The following is a 19194-nucleotide window of genomic DNA, read 5'->3' as shown; positions in this document are numbered from 1 at the left end:
CTTTTTCACCATGTGGGAAAAGAATAGGGTATGTCATTGCATCTAATGTAGGAAACAGGATATTGATTTGTTTCATTTGAGTGGCATTTGGATTATTGAGATCTGGTTTACAATGAATGAGCAAGTCCCTTTCAAAAGGAGGCTCTCCATCTTCGTTTCTGAATATGACAGCAACCTTGGTTACACGGGGAGAATTATATCTACCCGGGTCACTGTTGCGATCGTATTTAATCGCCATTGTTACTTCTGTGGGAGCAATACCTTTTGCTGCTGCTTCAGATTGGGCTTCCTTTTCTACCTCATGTAGCATCTTGTACGATTTTGTTAATTCACTTATTTCACGCATGAGGTTGTTGATGTTGATCATGAGTCTTTCTGAGAAGCCCTGGTTTTCTGGTATTGCTAATCTTTTACTTGTAGCTTTGGCTGTATCCAAAATAGAGAGTTGAGCAAACTTCTCAGAAACACCATCCGAAGATTGTAAAGGTCCAGTACGGTAATAAACTTGTCCGTGTATTCTAAAACAGTATGGCCCATATCCTGTTGGCGATGCAATATTTGCACCCATGGAAGCAAAAGCAGAAGAACTATTTATGGAACGAATATTTTCCATGAAATTTTTACTGTCAGAATCTTCGTTTGTCATTAATCTTTTAAAGTATGCCAGGTAATCTGGAAAATGTATATCATTTGGACAGACTTTCCCTTTGCTACAACATTGAGTAAATTTCCCATCGGATGGTTTTTCATTCAAGAAATTTAGTGATAGGCAAAATTCACATCGAACAGTCATTCCACCACAACTACGTTCAAGGATTGCATCCTCATGTACTCCATTTTCGCTGAGAAGGCAGTTCCTACTGGAATTGGTAGTAATTGTTGATGTCTGTTCTCTCAACATATTCTGTCGTCGCCACCGCCTTCTTTCAACTTCAAAGGCACGTTGGTCTTGAGGCATTTTCTGTCGATAACACCAGTGTTTTTCGGCATCAGAGCAACGTTTTTCTAGTAGCTGGTGTTCAGATAAATCCGGTTGTAGGCGCCGCCTTCTTTCAAGATCAGACGCATGCTGCTCTGCAGACACTTTCTGTTGATAACGCCGGCATCTTTGAGCTGCAGAGCTACGTTGTATCAATAGTTGTTCTTTAGACATAGTCCCATCTCTTTACTGTCACAGTCTGAGATGCAGGTGAATGAGAGTCTTGGCTATCAGGTTGCTGAGAGCTGTCTGACCAAAGGCTGATTCTGACTGATTCTGTGGAGGTGGGACTTCCTCCTCCCTGCTGTCAGTTTCCACAGCTGTGATAAGGAAGTTGGGGTGTGAGAGGGAGCCACGCCCTCCAAGTCACCCTCTCTCTCACTCTGCTCTATGTCCAGCAGTCTTTTGCTCTGCCAAGTCCTCCAAACCTCCCACTCTCCACCGGCAAGGTACCAGGAGTCCACAGGCATGGCTAGGCACGGGTGGCCATGCCTCCCCGACCGTCAAAAGTCCCAGGAGCTCATGGCCACAGCCGCCGTCGCCTCCTGGGGCGCTTGACACCCGTGTATGCAAATTAACCACCATCTTAGTCTGATGATTTGCATAGTCACTCAGATTGGCCTGTGGGCTTGGCTGGCGGGCATGGCTTGAGCATAGCAGAGGGATGGCTAATCTGCATGTTTCTCTTTTATTATATAGGATTGATTAACAATGTGAGCTCTTCTAGGCATTTTGGCCTTGAATTCTGACTGAAAAGTTTTAAATAATCTTTCTGTCTACCTATTAATCACTACAGTTTCATTCACCATCTTAACAATCAGTATACCAGTTTAGGACCCTTTATATTACATTTGTGTTCATAAGCTTTTCCACTGTAGGAGCTGGGGTATTTTTTGCTCGTTTGCTTTGTTTTTGTTTTGTTTTGTTTTATATTCATTTCTCCTTTTTCAATGCTGAGTCTCCACTTGGCACTTACTGGAAGGTCAATAAATATTTGTGGAGTGAAGTTATGAATAAATGCTGAACATAAAATAACTGTTGGTTTCTATTTTCTCTTAAATTTTTATGTGAAATAGTTGAAAAGTCAAGAAAGGAATATAAAGAAAAGTAAAATAGTCTTACCAGGTAAAATAAATGAAAAATAAATGGAGGCTTGTGTTTACTTTTAGATAGTTTTCAAACACACATAGGTGTATAAGAACATATAATTTCCTAATATTCTTTGCACAGACTTTTATAGTGATATCAAACTTTTTGCCTTGCTTATTATAAAAGAGTTTATCTTAGGTGTTTATGCATAGTTTTGTTTTGGGTTTTGAGTTTTAGCTTTTAGATATTTCAGCATTTTTAGATGCTGCCATTTCTTTAACTTCATTAATATAGTAAGCATGCTGAATCTTATTACTTTATGTTCTAGACACCATTGAGAATGGGATTTTATATGTTTACCTTAATAGACTCACTTCACTCCCCCTTTTTTTGCATGATTTTGAGAAAACTGAGACAACCACCAATCTCCTTCCTTTCAAATCCCATCCCCATCTCAAGTATATATATATATGGTAAAAGTCAGCATTCATAAGAATAAAGTTGAATAAACAACACTTGATATCTGTTTAATTTAACTTGGGAGAAAGATAACACTGTAAGAGACAAAGTGGGTTAGCAAAGCACTTTTTATGTTTTATTGATTTTTTTTTAGGGAGAGAGGAAAGGAAAGGGAGAGAGAGAAACATTAATCAGTTGCCTCCTGAATGCATCTCTACAGGAGGACTGAGCCCACAACCTGGGTATGTGCCCTGACTGAGAATATAACCAGCGACCCTTCAGTGCATGGGATGATGCTCAACCAACTGAGCCACACTGGCCAGGGCAACAAAGCTATTTTTATATTGGAGCTTTTTCTATGTGATGTTGCTGAATGATATAATAAAGTGAAAGTCTCTAGAAACAAATCAGTTATTTTAAGGATGTTCATCTTTATAAGTCCCTGTTTCACCTGCTCCATTAAATAGTCACTTTGTGGATAGAGGTAGAGAATGTGGTGAAGACCGTGTGTTGTGGAGTCTTTAGAATTAATGATACTTAAAGCATTTAATTTTGAGATTTCAGAGACAGGATTGTTTTTTTAAATTAAATTTATTGGGGTAATTTGGGTAATAATATTGAATAATTTTCAGGTGTGCAACATTAAAATTTCACATCTGTACTCTATAGTGTAATCCCCACTCAAAATCTAGTATCCTTCATTACCATATATTTTAATCCCTTTACATATTTCACCCTTCCCTCATTTCCTTCCACTCTGGTAACCATCACTTGATTGTCTGCTCTATGACTTTGTTTTTTTATATTCCTAAAGTTATAATGTGTTGATCAAATCACTTATTTATTATATTTATGTACAGATAGCTTTAAAAAGTCTTATTATTTATTAAATTAAAAATTATTTTAGAATTTTAAAGCAATTTTTTTCCTATTGAAAAATATGAAATGAGTTTATGTAATTATAAAACATGGATTAAAAAGAACATTTTATACTTTATTACTTTCATAAATATTGAGAGTGACCACAAACAGTTTTAAATACATTAGCATATCTTGTAGATATCTGAGACTTAGAGTTAAGGAATTAGATGTAAACAGGCCAGACAGGGAAACTATATATATATATATATATATATATATATATATATATAGAGAGAGAGAGAGAGAGAGAGAGAGAGAGAGAGAGAGAGAGAGAGAGAGGAAAGACTAAGCGACTGGCCGAGTGGCCAACCAGCTGGTAGTTATGATGCACACTGACCACCAGGGGGCAGACAGTGCAGGAGTGGAAACCACAGGCATGGAAACATGGAACAGACTGATGAATCTCAGAGGGAAGGGGGGAGGGGGAAGGGGGGGAAAAGATTAACCAAAGATCTTATATGCATATTAGAGGCCCGGTGCACGTATTTGTGCACCTGTGGGGTCCCTCGCCCTGGCCTGTGGTGATTGGGCCGAAACCAGCTCTCCGACATCCCCCGAGGGGTCCCAGATTGCAAGAGGGTGCAGGCCAGGCCGAGGGACCCCACCAGTAAATCCATGCACTGGGCCTCTAGTGATGTACGTATAATACAGGTTGTGGTTAAGGGTTTTTCTGTAATACTCTGTAAAACATACTTCCTCCTTGTTATACATTTACTTCATCCTGGGTGATTGTATTTCTTGACCTATGCCTTTTTGTTGTTTTGTTATTCTTTTAAAATAAAACCAGCATTTTATTTTATTTTTAAATTAAATTTATTGGGGTGACATTGCTCATCATGATTATATAAGTTTCAGGTGTGGGTGTCTATGTTACAAGATCTGTATATTGCAACATATGCCCTCCACCCAAAGTCAAATCTACTGTCACCATTTATTAGGACATCCTTCTCCCCCTGACCCCCTTCCCTCTTGCAACCACTACACTGCTGTGATATTTATGAGTTCAGTTTCATATATCAGATAAGAGTAAAATTGTATGGTTCTTAGCTTTTTCTGACTGACTTATTTCACTTAGCGTAATGTTCTCAAGATCCATCTATGTTGTTGCAAATGATGCAATTTCATCCTTTCTTATGGCTGAGTAGTAGAATTCCATTGGGGTGTATATTTACCACATCTTCTTTATCCAGTCCTCTATCACAGGACACTTTGGTTGTTTCCATGTCTTGGCCACCATGAGTAATGCTGCAATGAAGATAGGGGTACATATATCTTTGCAAATACATGATTTCAAATTTTTCAGGTATATAACCAGGAGAGGGATTGCTGGGTTGTATGGTAGCTCTATTCTTAATTTTCTTTTAAATTATTATTTCTTTTTTTATTATTATTAATTAAATATTTATTGTTCATATTATTACATTTGTTCCTCTTCCCCCCCCATAACTCCCCTCCACCCAGTTCCCACCCCACCCTCCTCCCTCACTCCCCATCCACTGTCCTCATCCATAGGTGCACGATTTTTGTCCAGTCTCTTCCCGCATCCCCCTCACCCCTTTCCCCCCCAAGAATAGCCAGTCCATTCCCTTTCTATGCCCCTGATTCTCTTATAATCACCAGTTCATTCTGTTCATCAGATTATTCACTTGATTTTCAGATTCACTTGTTGCTAGATGTGTATTTGTTGTTCATAATTTGTATCTTTACCTTTTTCTTCTTCCTCTTCTTAAAGGATACCTTTCAGGATTTCATAGAATACTGGTTTGGTGGTGATGAACTCCTTTAGCTTTTTCTTATCTGTGAAGCTCTTTATCTGACCTTCAATTCTGAATGATAGCTTTGCTGGATAAAGTAATCTTGGTTGTAGGTTCTTGGCATTCCTCACTTTGAATATTTCTTGCCACTCCCTTCTGGCCTGCAAAGTTTCTGTTAAGAAATCAGCTGACATTCGTATGGATACTCCCTTGTAGGTAACTGAGTGTCTTTCTCTTTCTGCTTTTAAGATTCTCTCTTTGTCTTGCTCTTGGCATTTTAATTATGATGTGTCTTGGTGTGGTCCTCTTTGGATTCTTTTTGTTTGGGGTTCTCTGCACTTCCTGAACTTGTAAGTCTATTTCTTTCACCAGGTGGGGGAAGTTTTCTGTCATTATTTCTTCAAATAGGTTTTCAATATCTTGCTCTCTCTCATCTTCTGGCACCCCTATAATTCGGATGTTGGTACGCTTGAAGCTGTCCCAGAGGCTCCTTACACTATCTCCGTATTTTTGGATTCTTTTTTCATTTTGCTTTTCCGGTTGGGTGTTTTTTGCTTCTTCGTATTTCAAATCGTTGACTTGATTCTTGCGATCCTCTAGTCTGCTGTTGGGAGTCTGTATAATATTCTTTATTTCAGTCAGTGTATGCTTAATTTCTAGTTGGTCCTTTATCACAACCTCGAGGGTCTCATTAGATTTCTTGTAGGTCTCATTAAGTTTATCGGCAGTTTCTAGAAAATTCTTGAAAAACCTTAAAAGTGTGGTTTTGAACTCTATATCCAGTAGTTTGCTTTCCACTATTTCTGTCATTTGTGTCCTTTTTCTTTGTCTCCACATTTTTTTATGCTTCCCTGTGTTGATAAAGTGGTTTTCTGTGCTGAGTGTCCTCTAGGGCCCAGTGGTTCAGCCTCCCCAATTACCTAGGAGGGCATTCTTGGTGCACCCCCTTGTGGGCTTTGTGCACACTCTTGTTATAATTAAGCCTTGATTGTTGTAGTTATCACTGGGAGGAATTGACCTCCAGGCCAATTGGCTGTGAGAATCAGCTGTGTCTACAGTGGGAGAACTTCTGTGCTGGAGACTCCCCTCTGGGGCAAGACTTGCTTCAATGGGGCTTTGGTGCTCACTGACTCTGCCCCCTGAGTGTGTCCTTTATGGTTCCACGGAGCTGCAGACTGAATGGTCCCACTCTGACCTCTGGGTTTCCTGGCTCCTGGATCTCTAGGGAGGTGCTAATCTAGCCTTTGCCTGAGGCTATCCAGCAAAAGCCTCCCTGCAGGGCTTGGGCGGGGCGGGTCCCACAGGATCAACAGGGCAGGGCTAGCAGTTATGGCTGCTCTCAGTCCAGCCCTCAGAGGCTCTGCTTCTCAGTGTCCCAGTAATCGCTGCAAGCCCCTCGGAGAGAAAGCTGCCCTCGAGTTCCGACCACTGCCAGACAGTCCCACTTCTCCTGTATGAGTCTGGGTCCCTAGAGACTCTCCAGGAACTGGAACTCAGAGCCTGAGACTCCCTCCCGATTGAAAACGACAACCGCGCCCTCAGCCACCAGCCTGCTCCGTATGCACTTCCGCACCTTAGTATTTTACTTCCACACTGCGCCTCCTCTGAGTCCCGGTATGCTTTTCTCTTTCCTTCTAGTTGTAGAATTTCCACTCAGCCAGCCTTCCTGTGGTTCTGTATGATGTCCATTCCGTCTTTTAGTTGTATTTTTAAAGTGGTTTTTTTGAGGCAGCAAACCCCGGTGTTTACCTATGGCGCCATCTTGGTTTCTCTCCTATTTTTAATTTTTTGAGGAACTGCTGGATTGCTTTCCATAGTGGTTGTACCAATCTACATTCTCACCACCAATAAATGAGGGTTCCTCTTTTTCTACAACCTCTCCAACGTTTATTGCTTGTCTTGTTGATAATGGATACTCTAACAGGTGTGAGGTGGTATCTCATTATAGTTTTGAATTGCATTTCCCTAATTGCCAGTGAGGTTGAACATCTTTTTATATTTCTACTAGAGGCTTAGCACACGAAATCGTGCGCGGGTATGGTCCCTAGGCCTAGCCTGCGATCAGGGCCATCTTCCACCTACTTGCCAGTCCCCAGTCCCGCCCTGCCACCACCCACCCGGTTCCCCATGGTTCTGCGTTCACCATGCTGCGATTGGAGTCTGCGGACCGGAGGTAGAGACCAAGATGTTGGCCGTTCCGTCTGCTTGCCATTCCCCAGTTCTGCCCCACTGCCACCCACCCAGTTCCCTGTGGTTCCCCATTGGCCATGCTGTGATCAGAGCCTGTGGGCCCGGGCGGGCGGGGGGGGACCAAGAAGTGGTCAGTGCACCTTGAGTGGTTGTTCTGGTCATTATGCCATTGTGGTCGCTGGGCTTTTATTACATAAGATTAGCTGTTTGTATGTCTTCTTGGGAGAGGTGTATTTTCAATTTCTCTGCCCATTTATTGATTGGGTAGTTTGTTTGGTGTTGAATTTTATGAGTTCTTTATATATTTTGAAATTAAACCTTTCTCAGAGTTACTGTTTTCAAATATCATCTCCCACCTGGTTGGTTGCCTCTTTGTTTTGTTGTCAGTTTCTTTTGCTGTGCAGAAGCTTTTTAGTCCCATTCATTTATTTTTGCCTTTACTTCCCTTGCCTTTCAGGTCAAGTTCATAAGTTGTTCTATATGACTAAATTCCAAAAGTTTGGTACCTATATTTTCTTCTATGTAACTTATTGTTTTGGGTCTTATATTTAGTCCTTTGATCCATTTTAATTAATTTTTGTACATTGGGACAAACTGTATTCCCATTTCATTTGTTTGCATGTGGCTTTCCAGTTTTCCCAGCACCATTTATTGAAGAGACTATCTTTACTCCATTGTGTATTTCTGGCTTCTTTGTTGAAGATGATCTGTCCATATATATGTGGTTTTAGAGCTGGGTTGTTTATTCTGTTTCATTGATGTATGGGTCTGTTTTGCTACCAGTACCATGCTGTTTTGATTATTGTAACTCTGTAGTAAAATTTGAAGTCAGGTAGTGTGATACCTCCAGCTTTGTTCTTTTTTCTCAGAATTGCTTTGTCCATGCACGGACTTTTGTGGTTTCATATAAATCTTATGCTTTCTGGTTCTATTTCTTTAAACAGTGACATTGAGATTTTGATGCAGATTGCATTAAATCTGTATATTGCTTTGAGTTAATATGGCCTTTTAACTGTGTTTATTCTTCCAATCCATGAACATGGCATATTTTTCCATTTTGTTGTATCTTTTTCAATCTCTTTTAATAATGCTTTGTAATTTTCAGTACATAGGTTTTTCACATTCTTTGTTAAGTTTATTCCTAGCTATTTTATTCTTTTGGTTGCAGTTGCAAAAGGATTTGTTTTTTCTTTTCTTTTTCTGAAGTTTTCTTGTTAGTATTCAGGAAGGCAATGGATTTTTGCACATTAATTTTGTATCCTGCAACTTGACTGTATTTGTTTATTATTTCTAATAGGTTTTTGGTGGAGTCTTTAGGGTTTTCTATATACAGAATCATGTCATCCACAGAAAGTGACAGTTTGACTTCTTTCTTCCCTATTTGGCTGCCTTTCATTTCATTCTCTTGCCTTATTGCTCTGGTTAGGACTTCAAGCATTATGTTGAGTAAGAGTGGGGAGAGTAGACATCCTCGTCTTGTTCCTAATCTTAGAGGAAAAGCTTTTAGTTTTTTTTTTGCGATTGAGAATGATTTAGCTGAGGGTTTATAATTTATGGCCTTTATTATGTTGAGGTACTTTCCTCTATTCCTATTTTATTGAGTGTTTTAATCATAAACGAATGTTGTATCTTATCAAATGCTTTTTCTGCATCTATTGATAAGATTATATGATTTTTATCCTTTCTTCTGTTAATGTGTGTAATACATTGATTGATTTGCATATGCTGAATCATACTTGTGACCCTGGAATGAACTCTACTTGATCATGATGTATTATTTTTTGGATGTACTGTTGTATTCTATTTGCTAGTATTATGTTTAAGATTGTTATACCTGTTTTCATCAGATATATTGTTCTGTAGTTTTGTGTGTGTGTGTGTGTGTGTGTGTGTGTGTGTGTGTGTGTGAGAGAGAGAGAGAGAGAGAGAGAGAGAGAGAGAGAGAGAGATCCAGGTTTTGGTATCATCCTATATTGGCCTTATAGAATGTGTTAGGGAGTATTACCTCTTCTTCAACTTTTTGGAAGTGTTTGAGAAGAATAAGTTTTAATTCTTTGAATGTTTGGTAGAATTCACTGGTGAAACCATGTCATCCTGGACTTTTGTTTTTTTGGGAGGTTTTGATAGTTGTTTCAGTTTCCTCACTGCTAATTAGTATATTTAGATTTTCCAATTCTTTATTATTTAGTCTAGGGTTTTAGGAAGGTTATATATTTCTAGGAACTAATCCACTTCTAAGTTATTAAATTTGGTGGCACATAGTCTTTCATAATATTCTAGTATGATTCTTTGTGTATCTGTGGTAACTTCTCCTTTCTCATTTATGAATTCATTTTCATGGGTCTTTTCCTTTTTTTTCTTAGTGAGTCTAGCCAGGGATTTGTCAATTTTACAAATCTTTTCAAAGAACCAGCTCTTTGTTTAATTGATTTTTTTGTATAGTGTTTTTGTTCTTTATTTCATTTAATTCTGCTCTAAATTTTATTATTTTCTTTCTACTGCTGACTTTGGGTTGCTTTTGTTCTTCTTTTTCTAGTACTTTAACATGTGATGTTAGGTTGCTTACTTGGGATTTCAGTTTGATAGGCCTGTAATGATATAAACTTCCCTCTTATTACTGCTTTTGGTATGTTGTATTGTCATTCTCATTTTACCCAGTCATTTTTTTTAGTAATATATTGTTTTATCTCCACATATTTGTGAATTTCTTTACTTCCTTTTTGCAGTCGATTTCTAATTTCAAGGCAATGTGGTCAGAAAATATGCTTGGTATAATTTCAGTCTTCTTGAATTCGTTGATGCTAGTTCAGTGACCCAACATATTTTCTATCCTTAAGAATGTTCCGTGTGCACTGGAAGAGAATTTATAATCTGATGCTCTGGGATGAAATGTTCTGTAAATGTCAATTATGTCCATTTGGTCTAGTGTTGTATTTAAGGCCAATATTTGTTTATTGGTTTTCTGTTTGGTTGATCTGTCTAGAGCTGTCAATGGAGTGTAAGGTTTCCAAATACGATTGTATTTTGATCTGTTTCTCCCTTTATTTCTGTGAGTAGCTGCTTTATATATTTTATTGCTCCTTAAAAGTAAAGTTATCATTTGTTGATCAAAATATTCAATTGTATCTCTAATTTTCAAAGTTATGAGATTGCTGAAATATTTTGTTCAAAAATTATTTTTAGGAGTTTCAAGATATTTTACAGTCTCATCTCCAAAATGTTGAAGCCATATTTATTTATTTATTTCTATATTTTTTTTATAATATATCTTTATTGATTTCAGAGAGGAAAGGAGAGGGTAAGGGAGAGAGAGATAGAAACATCAATAATGAGAGAGAATCATTGATTGGCTTTCTCCTGCATGGCCCCCACTGGGGATCGACCTCACAACCCAGGCATGTGCCTCTGACCAGAATCAAACCCGGGACCTTTCAGTCCACAGGCCGATGCTCTATCCACTAAGCCAAACCAGCTAGGGCAAATCCAAATTTATTTAAATGCACTTTAACAAATGACATTTGTTAAGGAGGACAAATCCAATATAGAAAAGAAAGCTTGTACCCCAAATATTTCATCATATTTTGTAATGGCTGCATAGTGATTAAATACAAAAGGAATAATTCAAAACATGAGGAAGGGTTAGTGAGATGCAGGGTTGATTTACTATTATTTGCTATTGCCAAATGAATAAAAAGCAGAATATCTCTCTAGATAAGGTAGGATAACTCAATAGACTGGATTCAGAAACAGGAGATGTATGCAATCTTTATTTGCTAATTTAGAGTTCTCCAAACACCAATGCTTGGCAAGGGAATCAATGGAAGGATCTAATAACTCTAATTCATTCCTAGATCCTAATCAGATTTTTAATCTGCTGCCATCCACTTCTAATAAAACAGTTTTTTTTAATTAGTAGAGATATTTGATTTTCACAAAATAGTGCTATTCAAATATACATAATGCACCTGCTAATTGGATTAGAGACTATATTTCAAAATCCATAGTATTGTAGAGAGAATTCAGGATTTAGAGTCCAGAGAAAAGGTTTAAATCTTACCTCAGCCATTTATTATCTGTAACTTTGGTTAAATCTCTTAATTTTTCTAATCTCCAGGATCCCACATATAGATAAAAATATATTGTGCATTAAGGTAAATTAATTAAACCTTAATCTCAGCTTAAGTAATATCAAAGAAAACATATGCTATATAATAAAAGGCTAATATGCAAATTGACTGAATGGTGGAATGACCGGTTGCTATGACATGCACTGATCACCAGAGGGCACACGCTTAATGCAGGAGCTGCCCCCTGGTGGTCAGTGTGTTCCCACAGGGGGGAGCGCCGCTCAGCCAGAAGCTGGGCTCGCCAGTGGGCTCACAGATTGTGAGCAGGACCCTCTCCTGCCTCTGCGGCAGCACTAAGGACCCCTCGGGAGATGTCTGTAGGGAGCAGGCCTAAGCCAGTCCCAAACTGCGAGAAGTCACAGGCTGGGCTGAGGGGACCCTGCCCCCCCACCCCGGGGCACGAATGTCGTGCACCAGGTCTCTAGTAAACTATAAATTGCTACGTGATGATAAATTCTTACTTGTAATAATTTGTGCTTAGAATTTTTGAGTTCTGAAGTAAGTTAAGAGTTGATTTACAAAAGAATATTAACAAGAGGAAAAATAATTTATTTTTAAAATAGTTTAAGGGAACATTGGGGAAATGTAGTTTTTTCTTCTTTCATATCCTACCTAATTAGGGTGAATGAATCTCTCAGAAACTTAGAAACAAGCTCTTTCTACATAACTGGACTATTTGAAAGTCTCATTTTCCTGCTCATGACAAAGATCTTTACAAAGGTCTATTACTGTTTTGTTTTTGTTTTTACTACCAGTTTCTACTTTTTTTTCCCCTGTGATTCATCCTCCTAGCAGTTTGCGCATTGTGTTTTGCTATTTTCAAACAAAAATAGATGCAGAAGCAAAACTCTTATCAGCCTGTACCCAGCTGCTCCCATACCTCCACAACCATTTAGAAAATATCTTTGTAGTTTCATAACATCTATATAGCTTTTTCTTCTTTTTAATATATGTCTTCCTTCTCTTTTTCCTTTTCTCATATTTATCCTCATCTTGTAGGCTCAAGGATACATATCTGCTCTTTCTTGTCTGCTCAACACACAAGTTCACATACACAAACACACAAATTTGAGTTACATTCCTTTTTCATTTGTTCCCAATGCTGTACATCCAGGTAAAAAATAGCTTTTCTTGAAAATGGCTTTAAATACCTTAAGTTTGGAACCACAACCAAAGGAGGAAGTAGAAGAAAGATTTTTGTCTAGCTGTGATAGCTGTGAATTGCTTCTTGAAATTAAAGTGAGCTGTCATAGTAATCTTCCTTTCACTCAAAGTATTCAAGTCTAGACTGAATGGCCATAGCAAAGGGTGTTAAAACTGGTTCTTACATGGGGTGAGACTGGATTAGATATTAATTCTAAGTTTCTATGATTCAAGCTTCACTTGAGAAAATGATCTTTTAGATAAAGTTGGTTAAATCCAGTGATAAGCTGTACATAAACAGATGTTCTGGTATTTGCTAATAGCTCTTGTTCTGCCAGTTTCTTTCTTTCTCTTTCTTTACTATAAAAAAATTACAAAATACATTTAAGAGATGTTTTTACAAAATCTATTATACAATTACCTGTTAATGACATATCCTCAGTTCTGAATGTAGCCATCATCACAAGATTCATGGTGATGGAAGAGATGGGGGTAGTGTGTTATTGAATACTTCCTATTTGACCAGCAATTTACCCAAGTCAGCTTACTGGATTATTACCGGTATAAGAGCAGCTAGTGGTCTCTATTATTTCTATTTTACTTAGGAAGAATTAAAATAAATTAATCAAAGAATTAAAATAAATATCCCAGACTCACTGTATTAATTTCCTATTGATGCTATAACCCACAAACTTAGTGACTTAAAACAACACAAATTTATTATCTTACACTTTGGGGATCAGAATTCTAAAATGTGTCCTTCCTGTATACTACCTATGGCTTAGAGAAAATAAATTATCAACCTTAGTCAGGTATCAGAGTCATCTAGGGAGTTTTCAAAAATCCCGAAGTCCAAGCCAGTTCCAGAAACCTAAATCTCTGGAGCTGGGACACAAGCGTTGGTATTTTTCTTTCTTTTAGCTCCTCAAGTAATTTCAGTATGTCGCCAAGAGTGAGATACACTTATTTAGAAAGAGTAGGTTCAAATGCTACCTGGAATTCTGACTTATTTTTTTAAATATGGATTTAACTGATTAAGCTAAGTCTATATTGCTTGAGCAGTGATTTTAGCATGCATCAAAAAAACCTGGAGGGCCCTACTCCCACAGCATCTGATTCAGTAGGTCTGGGGTGGGATTCAGACAATGTCAAGGCTACTGACACTGGAAGCACATTTTTAGGACAACTGTTTTAACAAGATGATCTAAAGATATTCAAGCAGATTTTCTATACGGTAATATTTTATCACCTAACCATTTGACCTCAGAGATTTAATGTGTGACCCATAATTAGTATCAATATAGCAGTATGTTATATTACTTCTCTCTCTTTTTTTGCTTTTTTTTAATTGCTTAAAATATTACAAAGAGTAGTACATTTGTCTCCTTTTTTCCCCCCTTGACCTTCCCCCAGCCTCCTCTACTCCCAAGTGTCTTGTGTCCATTGGTTATGCTTATATGCATGCATACAAGTCCTTTGGTTGATCTCTTACCACCCCCCCCCCCAACTCTCCCCAGCATTCCTGCTGTAGTTTGACAGTCTGTTTATTGCTGCTCTTCTTCTGTATCTATTGTTGTTCATCAGTTTATAATGGTCTATATTATCCATACATGAGTGAGATCATGTGGTATTTTTCTTTCACTGACTGGCTTATTTCACTTAGCATAATGCTCTCCAGTTCCATCCATGCTGTTGCAAATGGTAAGAATTCCTTCTTTTTTACAGCAGCATAGTATTCCATTGTGTAGATGTACCACAGTTTTCTAATCCATTCATCTGCTGATAGGCACTTAGGCTGTTTCCAGATCTTAGCTATTGTAAATTGTGCTGCTATGGAAATAGGGGCGCATATATCCTTTCTAATTGGTGTTTCTAGTCTCTTGGGGGTATATTCTTAGAAGTGAGATTACTGGGTCAAATGGGAGTTCCATTTTTAGTTTTTTGAGGAAACTCCATACTGTTCTCCACAGTGGCTACACCAGTCTGCATTCCCACCAGCAGTGCAGGAGGGTTCCTTTTTCTCTGCACCCTCCCCAGCACTTGTCCTTTGTTGATTTATTGATGATAGCCATTCTGACAGGTGTCTTTGTTTTGTTGTCAGTTTCTTTTGCTGTTCAGAAGCTTTTTTTGGTTTTGCACTGGAAGGTGGGGGTGTAGTTTCTACCAACTCTGCAGCTATTTTGGATTATCACTATTCTTTTGTGTATCAATGGAAGCATAAGTTGCAACATCCTTGCTATTGTAAATACTGCTGCATTAAACATAGGGGTGCATATATGTTTTTGAATTAGTGTTTTGGATTATTTGGAATAAATACGAGAAGTGGAATTGTTGGGTCATTAGATAGTTCTATTTTTTAATTTTTGTTGGTACCTCCATAGTGGTTTGTTAAATATTTTCTTCTCAATTTATTGCATTTTATTTGTCAGTGACAACTCTTTATATCTTTAAACAATGTTTTATTTATCAGTTACAGTTGGGGTACAATTTATTTTTTAAATTCTTTATTATTTTTTTAATATATTTTATTGATTTTTTACAGAGAGGAAGGGAGAGAGATAGAGAGTTAGAAACATCGATGAGAGAGAAACATCGATCAGCTGCCTCCTGCACATCCCCCACTGGGGATATTCCCGGAACCCAGGCACATGCCCTTGACCGGAATCGAACCTGGGACCCCTCAGTCCACAGGCTGACGCTCTATCCACTGAGCCAAACCGGTTTCGGCTTAAATTCTTTATTATTGAAAAAATTGCATATGTTTCCTTTTCTCTCTATTGACCTCTCCCAGCCCACTCCCCTGCCCCCCCAGCACAGGCCCTCACCCCCTATTCTCTGTGTCCATTGGTTATGCTTATATGTATGCATATAAGTCTGTTGGTTGATCTTTTACTTCTTCCCCTACCCCTCTTGCCCTCCCCTGCCTTCTATGTGAGGTTTGACTGTTCAATGCTTCTATGTCTCTGGATCTATTTTTGTTCATCAGTTTATGTTTTTCATTATATTCCACAAATGAGTGAGATCATGTGATCCTTGTCTTTCTTTGACTGGCTTATTTTGCTTAGCATAATGCTCTCCAGGTTTATCCATGTTGTTGCAAATGGTAAGAGTGTTTTGTTTTGTTTTGTTTTGTTTTACAGCAGCATAGTATTCCATCGTGTATATGTACCACAGTTTTTAATCTACTCATCTGCTGATGGGTACTTAGGTTTTTTCCAAATCTTAGCTATATTTTCACTTGTGCTGCTATGAACATAGAGGTGCATATAGTCTTTCTTATTGGTGTATACCCACGGTCTAAAGTATACAATATTATATTAGTTTCAGGTGTACAACCCAGAGATTAGACATTTATTTAACTTATTAAGTGATTGTCCCAATAAATCTAGTACCCATCTGACACTATACATAGTGATTAATATTATTGACTATGTTTTCTATACTATCTTTACATCCTCATTCATATTCTGTAACTACTAATTGTGTACTTCCTACTCCCTTCACATTTTTCACCCATCCCCTCAACCCCTTGCCTTCTGACAACTATCTGTATCTAAAAGTCTGTTTTTGTTGTTTGTTTGCTTGTTAATTTTGTTTTTGTTTTCTATGGTTCTACATATAAGTGAAATCATCTAGCATCTGTCTTTTTCTGTCAGACTTATTTCACCCAACACAGTACCTTATAGGTTCACCCAAGTTGTTGGAAATGTCAAGTTTTCATTTTTTAATGGCTGATTTATATTTCATTGTATACATTAATTACTTATTTATCCATTTATCTATAGATGGACACTTAGGTTGCTTCCATATCATGGCTAATGTAAATAATCTGCAGAGAATACATGGATGTATATGTATTCATGAGACAGTTTAGCTGTCTCATGTGCTTGCTCATATGTATTAAGTAGAGCTGCTATGTCTTCCCATCTTGGTAGAGTGGCCTTGTGTAGTATGTGTCCTATAGGGCCTAGTGACTCAGCCTCTTTGGTAACCAAAACCAGGATGTATATGACTTATGATTTAGTGTTTTGGGATTCTTCGTCTCTTGTTATTTCCTTTGTCTTAAAGTCTAATTTGTCTCGTATAAGTGTTGCTAAACCAGTTTGTTTGTTTGTTTTAATTTGTGTTTTCATAAGATATCATTTTCCATCTTTTAGCTTTCAGTCTGTCTGAGTTTTTTTTATCTAAAGAGTGTTTCTTGTAGACCACATATATAAGGTTTTCTTATCTATTCAGCCACCCTATATTTTTGTTCCATTTGCATTCAAAGTAATTGTTGATAAATGTGTTTTATTGGCATTTTTTATTTATATATTTTATCTTGTTTTTCCTTATTCTTAAGGATAATCCTTTAACATTTCTTGTAAATGGTGGTGGTGAATTCCTTTAGATTTTTCTTGTCTGGGAAGCTCTTTATCTGTCCTTTGATTCTAAATGATAGCTTTGATGGGAAATCAAAGTTTTATATGTCCTTGCTTTTCATCACTTTGAATATTTCATGCCAATCCATTATAGCCTGGACTGTTTCTGTTAAGAAATCAGCTGACAATCTTGTATGAGCTATCTTGCACATAGCTAACTGCTTTTCTCTTGCTGCTTTTAAGATTCTTTCTTTTTTTTTGAACTTTGGCATTTTAATTATGATGTGTCTTTGTCTGGGCCTCTTTGAGTTCATCTTGTTTGAAACTCTCTGTGCTTTCTGGGCTTATATGTCTATTTCATTCACCAGGTTATGGAGTTTTCTATTATAATTTTTAAAATAGGTTTTCAATTCCTTGCTCTCTTATCTCTGGCACCCCCATGATATGAATGTTGGTATGCTTAAAGTTGTCCTAGATGCCCCTTAAACTATTCTCATAGATTTTTTTTCTATTTGCTGTTCTGATTGGGTGTTTTCTGCTACCATATCATTCAAAATGCTGATTATATTCTCTGCTTCTACTAATCTACTGTTCATTTCCTCTAATGTATTCTTCATTTCAGTTATTGTATTCTTCATTTCTGACTGGTTCTTTTTATGTTCTCTATATCCATTTTTATGTTTTCTATTTCTTTGTTAAGCTTCTCATTGAGTTCATCTACTCTTCCCCTCAGTTCATTGAGCATCCTTATAACCAGTATTTTGAACTTTGAATCTGGTAGATTGTTTGTCTCCATTTTGTTTAGTTCTTTTTCTTGAGTTTGTTCTCTTCTTTTAGTTGGGACATATTTGCCAGCTCAGTTTAGCTGTCTCATGTGCTTGCTCATATGTATTAAGTAGAGCTGCTATGTCTTCCCATCTTGGTAGAGTGGCCTTGTGTAGTATGTGTCCTATAGGGCCTAGTGACTCAGCCTCTTTGGTAACCAAAACCAGGTGCTTCAGGTGTACCCTCCATATGAACTGTGAGCAACTTCCTGTTTTAGTTGAGCTTTGATTACCATTTGCACATCATTGAGAGAATGACTCCCAGGTGAATCAGCTATAAGGACCAGCTACAACTACAGTGATAAAGCTGCTGTGCAAGTATCAAAACCACAAGGCAAAACTTTCTTCAACAAGGCTCTTGTGTATGCTGTGTGCACCCCTTGAGTGTGTCACTGGTGGAGGTGATTGGGTGGTACTCCAACATGGTCTGAAGCTATCCACTGGGTGAGATGTCAATGGGACCTACTGGGAGGCGCAGGCCAAAGTAAGCTGCTGTCTCTGCCTTGCCCGAGGCTACCTCGCATGAGCTACAATGCAATTTCCAGATGGCTGCTACTTTTGCTGGGCTTGAAAGTGCCTGTGGGATGGTAAGCTGTACACCAAGTCCAGCTGCCATTAGTGCTGATATTGGAGCCACTTAGCAAGAGGTACTCTACATGTCAAGGCCAAATGCTTCTTGTTTGGGGTTTGTGAACCTTTGAGAGATTTTAGGAAAGTTCAAAGTATGAACCAAAACAGGCAGTTTGTATGGAAAAGACACTGGAAGCTGCTTGTGCGGGCCTGAAACTTAGCTGGGGTCTCAGGGAATCACTGGCAGGGGAGGAGGTGGGGGAAGGAGGTTAAATTGTTATCCAGGTTGATGGAGACTCAGATATGGTGCCCCCATCCTGTACTTGCATGAGAAGGATTCAGCAAAAGAACAATGGCTATTCAAAAAATTAATGCGGGGAGAAACCAAGATGGCGGCATAGGTTAACGCCAGAGATTGCTGCCTCAAACAACCAATTCAAATTACACCTAAAAGACGGAACGGACATCATCCAGAACCACAGGAAGGCTTGCTGAGTGGAAATTCTACAACTAGGAGGAAAGAGAATATCATACCCAGACTCAGAGGAGGCGCAGTGCTGAAGTGAAATACTGAGGTGTGGAGTGCACGGGGAGCAGGCTGGCGGCGGAGGGCACAGTTGTTGTTTCCAATCGGGAGGGAGTCTCAGACTCTGAGCTCCAGATCCGGGCGAGTCTCTAGGGACCCAGACTCAAACGGGAGAAGCGGGACTGTCTGGCTTAGGTCAGAACTCGAAGGCAGCTTTCTCTCCGAGGTACTGCTCGCTCCAGCCCGCCCTG

The 19194-nt window shown here is 38.3% G+C and overlaps 1 protein-coding gene across 1 annotated transcript in view; it reads left to right on the top strand.

The window, feature by feature from the left end:
* The window catches only part of FREM2 (FRAS1 related extracellular matrix 2), a 334592-nt gene that overhangs the window by 34113 nt on the left and 281285 nt on the right, over nt 1-19194 (top strand). The gene's annotated exons all lie outside the window — the stretch shown is intronic.

This window comes from Myotis daubentonii, chromosome 2, assembly GCF_963259705.1.
Source record: "Myotis daubentonii chromosome 2, mMyoDau2.1, whole genome shotgun sequence".
NCBI classification, from domain to species: Eukaryota; Metazoa; Chordata; class Mammalia; order Chiroptera; family Vespertilionidae; genus Myotis; species Myotis daubentonii.
The sequence above is the reverse complement of the archived record's forward strand: the minus strand, read 5'-3'. Positions and strand labels throughout refer to the sequence as shown.